The following is a 10,331-nucleotide window of genomic DNA, read 5'->3' as shown; positions in this document are numbered from 1 at the left end:
GATTCGTTCGACAAACAAGGAAACAAAGTTGTAATTTTTCATTTCTTTTTATTTGATTTTCGTTGTAACCGGATCTTATAAAAAGACCGGATCTTTGTAACTCAAAAAGTTGTTATTTAAAGATAGCAATGGAATTAATAATGAAGAAAGACACGATTTTTCCCGCGAACAATCTGGCGACCACAGTGGGAGCCACCGATCTCGCTGCCGAGATCGTTGCGTCGCAGCCGCGGATCTCGATCCCTGTCGAGGAGGAGGTCGAGTATGAGTTCGACCAAGCCAAGTTCGAGGAGTACGTGTCCTCGTCCGGATCTATCTCCCCTCACAAGTCCAAGAAGTCCAAGAAGTTCTCCTCTAGGAGAAAAGCTCGTTGGTGTGAAGATGTAGAAAACACCAACGAAGATCTCGCCCCGTTTGATGCCAAAGTCGCATCGGGTGAGATTCCTCCAACTTCCAACCAGGGCAGGCCTATTTCTGTCAATCCCTCCGTCACCAAAGAAGTGATGACTCTCTCAAAGAGAGCTCGCCAAAGGCGACGCCAACGCTTGGCCCGAGAATTCGCAAAAGCGATGGAGTCAACCGACGGAATCCGCTACAACGCGGATCTGAAGAACAGGAGAGGCAAACAGCCTCAACCACCGATGAATGGCAGTTCCTCCAAGTCGCCAACGAGTGAATGGGTCCGGGTCAAACGGAATCGTTCGACGCTTGAGGAGCGCATTCGCAAGCGCCGCGCAATGTCAGCGCAGGCACGAGCTCAAGTCCAAGAGGTGGCCAAGAAGCCGCCATCAACCCGTAAAACTTGGAGACCGAAGTCTGAAGCGGCGATTCAGACTAAGGAGCAACAACTGCAGCCTCCGAAAGTTCAACCTCCGGCGAATCAATCCAGACCGCCGATGATTTCCACAACTGCTCCGGGAGATCCCGCAGGACCATCCCAGAAAAGGAAGTCAGTCTTGGAGCGCCTCGGTCCACTTCCCGAGGAGCGAAGCAAAATTCCAATCCAAGGACGTTTGGGCCCACTAAGAAAGCCCCGAACGAATCAACATGATGGGGGTCGCCACAACCCTCAATATGACGAGGAAATCAGGGCAACCAAGCGCACTACTTTGCGCATTGAAGTTCAGGAGCCCGTCGAGAATTCGCGCCCACAAAGGCGCGTTTCGAGACGCGTGACTCTCGAAAGTCCGAAGAAGGTAATTCGCTCTCAGAAGGAAACGTTATCGTCTGGTGATGACTATGACGTTATACCTGAGAAATCGTGCCGACACGCGATAGATTACCCAGACCTTCAAACCGATGAGTTGTACTATCGAGATGGGAGCACGAGGAAAACCAGAAAGAGGAGTCCTCGAGGATTAGAAACTCAATGCCCCTGTTCCAAGCTCATTCGGGCGGTATTGTCTGAGTACAGCTGCATTAGGGCGGTCCCCAAAAGAGTTTTAGTTTTCGAACGGCTCAGTACAGAAACGCCGAAACCAAGGCTTAGGCGTTTCCGACGAAGGAGAGCGGTAGTTGAAGACGGAGAATTCCCGAAGGTCACCACTAATATGACCAGCAAGGAGACATCGACACAGGTTAATCTCAAGTCGTTTCTGGAAGCGTCCCGGCGTGTAACCCGTCTACAGTCCGGAGCCATCAAGCGAGGAACTTATGGTAGGGTTCGGACAAGATTACCTTCCGAAGATGAAGAATCGGATGCCTGCTCTGCGGTTGCATCGGATAATACAGTCTCCAGTGAAGGGCAACCCCACGAGTCACTGATGATAAGCGCGGAACAAGTGGCCAAAATGCTCGAGGAAGCCATGGCTAAACAGCAAGAGAGCTTCAAGCACGAAATGCAGATGGCCATGCAGAGTATGAGAGAAATGCATGACCAGCAAATCCAAGCGCTGACAAACCAGCGAGGCGAGCAAAGTCATCGCAACCAGATTAATCTGGAAGATGAGGACACAGGTGCGAATGAAACTCATAACGCCAATGCTCCTCCCGTCAATGCAGGGGGTGGTAACGAGAATGCTGACGAAGATACAAGTGAAAACTTGAAGATTAAAAACCTCGAGAGCAAAATCAATACATTGATTTCCGCTCAAGAGATTAAGAAGACTGGCATTCCTTGTCCATACCCACGAGAATGGGAATCGATCCCCTATCCGGCGAAGTTCAATCTGATCAACTTCACGCCGTTTGATGGGAAGGGTTCACCCACTCAGCATTTGATTTACTTCAAATCGCACCTGGGTGTTATCTCTGGTAATGAGCCTCTGATGGTACGGTCCTTCGTTGGCACTCTTCGCGGAGCCGCTTTCGATTGGTATCGCCGCCTCAAGCCAAGAAGCGTGAATAGCTGGGATGACATAGAGACCAAATTCCTCGCTAAATTCTTCGACGACGACACCGAGATATCTATCGGAACGTTGCTCGATGAGAAACAAAAGGACGGGGAGCTAGTCGATACCTTCGTCAAGAGGTTCCGAAACAAGGCGATGAACTGTCGGGACCCGATCACTGAGGAGTTCATTCTCCAGACTTGCCACAACAACCTTGCACTGGACGTGTTGGAAGCAATGGGAACAGCACCGTCTGACACTTGGAAAGACTTGAAGGTGCGCGGTGAACAAGCCGAACGCTTCCTCCTAAGGAAGAAAGCCGAGAGGAGCCAACCGATGGCGAATCTTCTGAACTCAAACTTCACCTCCCGTGGGAAGGGCAAAACACCTGCAGCTACTGGTGGTGCTAATCAAACATCACAACAGCAGCCCCGGAGACAGCAGAAGACCTCATATCGGAAACTCCAAAAAGAGTATTCCTTCAAAGACAAAGATGCTCCAGCCATCTTCGAATCACTCCTTAAAAATAACAAGATCAAGCTGCCACCGATCACGAATCAGGAGGAAGCTGACAATACTACGGATCCGAAGTACTGCGCATACCACAGGAGGATCCTTCATCCCACCAAGGCCTGCTTTACTTTAAAGAATAGTATCCAGACCTTGGTTGAAGCCGGCATCATAACGCTAGAGTAAGCCAGTTGAGAACGGCACCACTCCTATAAGTATAAGAGTATAAACTGCTTCTTAAGACTCCGAAGAGTATATGAGTATAAACTGCTTCTCAATCCTCCGACCGGTATAAGAGGTTAAACTGCTCCCTAATACTCCAATAGGTATATGAGTCTAAACTATTTCCTTTCTTCCACGGGAAGTTCCTGGAGAGTGCCATGCGTGGTATTCTTAAGGATAACCCGATCATGCAACCGATACGATGATAAATCCAGTTTCGCAAGAAAAGCTGGGGGTGGATAATTGATGTAACGGGAAGTTCCTGAAAGAATGTTACATGTAATTTTCTTAGGGATAACCCGATCATTACAAATAAAGTGATAAGCACTAAACCCACCGTTTACCTGGTCAAACCTTAGGACCACAACCAAAATCCCCTCTCGATTCCTTCAATGAACGAGAGGCACACAAATCGAGCGATCAAACCTTCTTACAGTTAGGATCGTTTTAAACCTCCCACTTGGTCAAACCTTCCTACAGTTAGGACCACAACCAAAATCCCCTCTCGATTCCTCCAATGAACGAGAGGTCCACCTTTAAATCAAGTGATCAAACCTTCCTATAGTTAGGGTCACCTCAAACTCTCGCTTGGTCAAACCTTCCTACAGTTAGGACCAAAACCACGATTTACTCTCGATAAACGAGAAATTCATCTTTAGTTCGGTAATCAAACCTTCCGACAGTTAGGGTTATCTGAATCTTTTTGATTCTCGGAGTGGAGATCCCACTCTCAGTTTCACCTTTCCGAATTCTGGGGGTGGAGATCCCACCTCGAGTCTCCTTTCCAGCTGAAGATAGAATATAAAATTCTTCTTCAGTGTCGGGAGATAGAATATAAAATTCTTCCTTTCCCACACCAACCCTTTTCCAAGAATTTAGGATTCATCATAGGAAGTTTATCCCGAATCCTAAGCAGGGATAAGTCTGCGCCTAACACGCGCTACCGGTTTAGTCTTTTTCCATACAAAAAGACATCAGAGCTCAATTCTGGGGTATTCTATCCTGAAACCTAAGCAAGGATAAGTCTGCGCTTAACCCGCGCTGCCGGTTAGTTCTTAACCGTTGAAAAGAACATCCGTCCACATATTCAACATTGTGGCAGGTTGTTATTAATAACACCAAAATCCATGCCTTACACGCATGGGGAATTTCATCCTGAATCCTAAGAAAGGATATGCCGACGCCTAACACGCGTCGCCGGTTTAGTCTTTTGCCGATTGAAAAAGACACCAGGGTTCGATTCTGGGGTATTCTATCCTGAAACCTAAGCAAGGATAAGTCTGCGCCTGACACGCGCTGCCGGTCAGTTCTTAACCGTTTAAAAAGAACACCCGTTCACATATTCAACATTGTGGCAGGTTGTTATTAATAACACCAAAATCCATGCCTTACACGCGTGGGGAATTTCATCCTGAATCCTAAGAAAGGATATGCCGACGCCTAACACGCGTCGCCGGTTTAGTCTTTCTCCGAAGAAAAAGACACCAGAGTTTGATTCTGGGGTATTTTATCCCGAAACCTAAGTAGGGATAAGTCAGCGTCTAATACACGTTGTTGGGTAGCCTGTTCCCATAACAATGGTGAAGTCTATGTATTCGAAGTCATAGCCACAAGTCTCAGAGGATTCAATCTCTGAGCACAACGTTACATGCGGAACGGATTTAGATAATCCGCATCATAGCACAAAGTCTCAGAGAATTCACTCTCTTAGCACAACGTTACATGCGGAACGGATTTAGACAATCCGCATGCTAGCCCGACTCAAACGGTAGTCGGTAAAGGCTAATCAAATCCGTTAAAGGCTGGGGGTTAGCCGAAAATCCTAAAGTCAACGCCTAACACGCGTCGCCGGGTAGTCTATTCCAGTAAGAAAGACGAAGTCTACGTATTTAATATCGTAGCACTAAGAGCGTTAACTCTCTTAGCACAACGTCACATGCGGAACGGATTTAGACAATCCACATGTAAGCCCGATTCAAACGGTAGTCGGTAAAGGCTAATCAAATCCGTTGAAGGCTGGGGATTAGCCAAAAATCCCAAAGTCAACGCCTAACACGCGTCGCCGGGTAGTCTATTCCCGTGAGAAAGACGAAGTCTACGTAGAACGGATTTAGACAATCCGCATGCTAGCCCGACTCAAACGGTAGTCGGTAAAGGCTCATCAAACCCGTTGATGGCTGAGGGTTTGCCAAAAATCCTATAAATGCGAGGGTCACTGACGCACCAGCTTCATTAGTTGGTCTCGTGACTTGAGCATCCTACGACGTTCAAAACCCTAGGGTCGACACCAGTCAACGCGTAACCCTAGGTCAACGCCAATCAATGCGTTGCGACCAAACTTAAAACGTACGACGTTCGAAACCCTAGGTCAACGCCGGTCAACGCGTAACCCTAGGTCAACGCCGATCAATGCGTTGCAATGAAAGAATCAATACTCCGAAAAGTATACGAGTATAAACTGCTTCTTAAGACTCCAATAAACATATGAGTATAAACTGTGTCAGACGCCGGACAATGCGTCGCAATGAAGCTTGGACGCCGGACAACGCGTAACAATGAAGCTCAAACACCGGACAACGCGTTGTAAATGGAGATTCAACACCGACGACCGATGGTCAGTTCTATGTTGAAATAACCAACTCGAGCTAAAAAGTCAGAAAATCGAAAATCGACTTCAAATTCAAAATTCCAACAGACGGTCAGACAATAAATGCAGCACCGGAACCTTTACAGACATTCGACAAAGCACCGAACAGCCTGGAGGACTGAAGGAATCAAGAATGGAAGCCACTCCAAATATCCAGTCGTAACCAATCGAAGGATGGGACAATCATATCCAAAGTATTCCAGACTCTTCTATAAAAGAACGAGGCTGAAATACTTTGGAGGGGGTATCTGTAGGCGTATAAAACTGCCTATAGGTCCCTACGAATGGCTCAGTGCTAAGAAAAGATGATGAATGTCATAATCTAAGTCACAGGAGCTTGATTAATATCGACAAACACATGAAGTGGGTTGACGAACTATGTGAAGCAACGGAGTTTCAGAATAATGAGGATACGAACGGATCGGGAGCCCCGTGTCACTTACAAAAGACGAAATACCCTTCGTGTCTCATTTATTCCACAGATGATCTAATCATTGGAGCTTATAGAACTTCTCATCGTCTTTCAAATGCACTTTGAATCACTTAAATCCGAGTTCGGATGAAAAAGTTATGGCGAAAATGGACAAGTGTGCAAAACAAAATGTCTCAGCCCGAGCCGAGACACCCAAAGGTGTCTTGGAACTTGTGGAGCTGTTTTGACCATGATCCCATTTGAATCTGAAGAAACTCAAAACATGAAAGTTGTAGATCTATTTGTCAGCTTTCCAATGCATCTTGGATCAGGTCATTTGGAGATCATACGAGAATGTTATGTTCAAAATACCCGAGACACTCACAAGTGTCTCGGCCTGGCCGAGCCACCTGGCCGAGCCAGCTCGGATCTGGGCCCAGATCTGGGCCCAGATCCGCTTTCAATGCCTATAAATAGAGGGCTGTAGGCTCATTTTTAAAAGGTTAGAAAATTTGGAGAGGCGAAGCCCTGCTGGATTCAAGACTCAGAACTTAAAAAGATCCAAGCTTTGGGACTTCGAGGACTTGTTCATCCAGATCTGGTGCTCGGCGATCGTCAACGCCAAATAAGGCAGGTGTTCGAGAGGACCGGATCTCAGATCTACGCAGGCATACTCCGGATCAAAGCTTGGCCTTTGATCCTGAGATTTGGACGATTATTTCCTTGGTGAACTAATCCTCCCCGGCTATTATTTCCTTGGTGAAATAATACCCGTCGTACTGCGTAGATCCGACCGGATCTAGATCTCGCGGTGGTCCACGGATAAACCCCGACGCAGGCAAAGAACCCACAAAGCGAGTGACCGCAAACAGGAGCTCGTGATTTGTTCGATAAAAGGAGAAAGTTGTAATCTTTTTCTTTATTTTTGATTTCGTTGTAACCGGATCTTATAAAAAGACCGGATTTTTGTAACTCAAAAAGTTGTCATTTAAAGATAGCAATGGAATCAATAATGAAGAAAGACACGATTTTCCGAAACTCTGCCGGATTGAGAATTGGACTTGAAAGTTTGAAGCTTTGAAGACTCAACTTCTAGATCTGGTTCTTGGCGATCATCCACGCCAAATAAGGCAGGAGTTCGAGAGAGATCAGATCTGAGATCTACACGGTTTCTCTCCGGATCAAAGCTTGGCCTTTGATCCCGAGAAGAGTCTCGATTTCGCTTGGTCGATTTCGATAACTTGGGCTATTATTTCCTTGGTGAAATAATACCCTCGGCTGTTATTTCCTTCGTGAGATAACACCCGCTATACTGTGTAGATCCGACCGGATCAAAATCATGCGGTAGTCCACGGATTAACCCCGGCGCAGGCGAAGAACCCACAAAAGTGAGAGACCGTAAAACAGGATCTCGCGATTCGTTCGACATACAAGGAAAAAGTTATAATTTTTATTTTCTTTTGATCTCGTTGTAATCGGATCTTATAAAAAGACCGGATCTTTGTGTAATCGATAAACAATTGCCAAAGAGCACAATGACGTCAATGAAAGCCACAATTTTTCCCGCGAACAACTGGTGCTTGGCATCTCTTACAAGAATGCCTCATCCTTCGGGAGGGCGAATTGAGGGACATCTCGTACTTGGGAAGTTGTTGATGCCAAGAACGAGCTCTCTCTGTCGAGATGCACCTCTGTGATGAACCAATCACTCTCTGGGACCTTCCTGTAGGGTGAGCAGGGGAATGGAGGAACTCCGATCAGTAGGCCCTTCAACTTATCCTAGAATTGGGGGTCAAGTTTCAAAGTCCAATGGAAAAAATGCCAATCAAAGTACTCTTGCTCCTTGCTGCCCTCGCCCGCTATAGATTCTATAGGAGGCACTACTTGCTCTCTGACACCTCCCGAAGTCATGACAGACTCCTTACCTGGTCTGCAGGATGGCTCGGACCCAGAGCTCAGCCCGGTGGCTACCTCAGCAGGACCCCTAACTTCAACAACAGCGACAGCTGGGGTCGCCCACTCTGGCCTAAAGGGGTAAGCATTGTCGATGCCGACAACTTCATCTGGCCGACTAGCTAAGATGACCAACTGCTGCTATTTGGCCGGCTCGACCTGAACCTGCCCAGTTGGCATACTAGGCCCTTGGTCCTTCTTGGCCTTCACCTTCTTCGCCTTCACCCTCTGCCTCGCGATCTCATCTACCCTCGACCTTAAGCTGCTAACCTCCTCAGGGTCGAGGTTCCCCCTCAACCTCTTCTAGGGCATTAAGGCTGAGCCCGATTCTTTCCCCCTTGAATTCCTCTTAGGGATTTTTTCAAGGGAGAGGGCCAACAGACTCGCCCTCACCTTGTCGGTCTTAGAGGGGGGACCATCAAGACGCACGCCACCCGAAGAGATGTCGTCTCAAAGAGATTCCCTCTCTCCCGAGACTCAGCACAAGAACGAATCTTCTCCAGCTGTCGCCTCTCCTCAGCGGTAAGGACACACATCTTCAATGTGTCCTTGTTGATCTCAGGCTAGTTGGGGGAGGAAAGGATGCTGTCGACGCTAACGACCCACACGAACCGCTCCTTCCAGTCTTGGTTTGACTCTAAAGCGTCCAAAATAAATTTACAAACCCTAGTGTAGTGGAGGAAGTAGTGAGGGTCCCTCCTCATAGACTTGATACAGACCAGGTTCCCCAGCAGGCACATGCTCGGTAGGACGCCGACTTAGTGGCAGATCACGACGAAGCCCACTAAAACCCCAATTGCATTTGGGGTAAACTAAGAGGGGAAAATCCCCAAAGCAACACAAACATCCCTAATGAAGGGATTGAACGGCAGCTGAAGCCCATACTTGAGAAGGGCGAGGTACAGTGATGACCTATTCTGGCTGTGGTTGTACACCAGCTTATCCTCGCTAGGCGCCACAAGCATAAATGTCTTAGGGATATCATAGTGCTCGTTGTATCTCTCGAGCTCCTGTATGTAGATCTTCAAGCGGGCAGGTCGGAGAAGAGCGATCTTCTCCTCATTGCGGCTAGTAGTGGAAGTCTGAGTAGCCATTGGAGAATAGTGATTGTAAGGAGATTTGAGGAAGTAAAAAAAGATAAGCACTAGAGATTTAGAGTAAGAGTTTGTGAAGAAAACCCCTCTTCGATTCTAGTGGGATATTTATAGCACCCAAGAGGGACACGTGGGATAATCTGGATAGATAGCTCATTTCAAAATGAATGGACGAGATACACCTCGAAACCCTAAATGGTTCACATGAAACTCGTTGTGCCACCCTGCTTTAGTCCACACCTCTTTGCTCGAAAATCAAAGTGACGCCATAACTCTGGCTTCTAACAACGTTGTCATGTTGTTTTAAACAGTAACGTTTCACCTTCCTAATAATGGCTTCTGGAAACTCACTAAATAACATCTAATTGATGAATAGTCAACCAAACCTAGTCGACTCTTAATAGCCAACAACGGACTTAGAGAAGAACTCTCAGGCACTGCCCCAATAAGTCCAAACGCCAATTAGTAAAAGCCGTTAACTCGACTGGCTCCAAATCAAGACAAAAAACAAAGACAATGAAAACAAATGCTCAAGTTTAAGACATATCTTCTCAATGAAGGACGAGTCCCCTCAAGTCAGCAGTCAAGTTCAAGTCTATGATAGAGCTAATTCATCCAAAAGACACAAATTGAGATTGCACAGCACAAGTAAAGTAATTCAGAAAAGTAGTTTTGGTTCAAAAATCTCTCATTATTCATTTATAAAGAATATTTACAAGGTACATATGTATACATATATACAATGCAAAAGTGAGAAATAGGAAAGTCCTAGGAGACTAAGAGAGGTTCATTCCCACTCCTGGAGTCACAGGCAAGGAACCGTTAGGAGCAGCCGGTGGAGGAGTCGAGCAGTTTCCTCCTTCATCTGACTCCCCCTCTTCCTCACCAAGATCGAGTCCCCCTCCAAGTGCTTCCACCTCCACCAATTCATCAAACATTTGTCTACAATGGGAGGATAGTGGAAGCGATCGGGTGGGTTCCTCATCTTGACTGAATGTTGCCTCGAGATTTAGTCATACCCGGCCTTGTAGGCCATTGCCAATGACTCCAGTAGGCGAGTGACCACCCCCTGAAGCTTGATGATCTCTACATGCTCCTCGTCCATCTGACGTTTCATAGGCATCACCGCCTGCTTCTCAACCTTGACCTACACCAAAGCGTGG

This window comes from Asparagus officinalis, chromosome 10, assembly GCF_001876935.1.
Source record: "Asparagus officinalis chromosome 10, Aspof.V1, whole genome shotgun sequence".
NCBI classification, from domain to species: Eukaryota; Viridiplantae; Streptophyta; class Magnoliopsida; order Asparagales; family Asparagaceae; genus Asparagus; species Asparagus officinalis.
This window is presented reverse-complemented; position numbering follows the sequence as displayed.